This window comes from Penaeus monodon, chromosome 31, assembly GCF_015228065.2.
Source record: "Penaeus monodon isolate SGIC_2016 chromosome 31, NSTDA_Pmon_1, whole genome shotgun sequence".
Lineage (NCBI taxonomy): Eukaryota > Metazoa > Arthropoda > Malacostraca > Decapoda > Penaeidae > Penaeus > Penaeus monodon.
The window spans coordinates 565,565-566,075 of NC_051416.1; positions in this window are offsets into that span (position 1 = coordinate 565,565).

Genomic DNA, 511 nt, shown 5'->3' on the forward strand with positions numbered 1-511 from the left:
CATAACTCACACACAAGCAGAAAAAGGGAGGCCTATCAGCATCCCAAACATAACTCCAACAAGACAGCGGCACCACCCCGGGCACCCGCCAGCGCCATGTTCATGCAAATGCCACACCGCCTATTATTAAAGGCCTTTGTTTCAAGGCTACTCTATGTTCTACCCCGGGGGAGAGAGGGCCGTACCAAGGTGGGGGCTGGGAGGGGGGGGGGAGACGGTACTGCGATAAAAGGGGGTTAGGAGGAGAAGAGAAGGTAGTAGGAAAAAAGGGGCAAAAGGTACTACGGAAAAAGGTGAAGAGGCGAGGAGAAGTGCTTTGATAAAAGGGGTTCGGAGAAGAAATAGGGGACGGGGTACACAGCACAAGGACGGGGATGTAAAGAGAGGGAAAGAAAAAAAGGGAATAAAAGAGAGAATAGTCGGAGGTGAGGTTACGTGATGGTAAAGACGAGATAAGAAGGTATTTCTGTCTTGTTATTTATAAAGTAAACAAGAATTATACACCTATAAT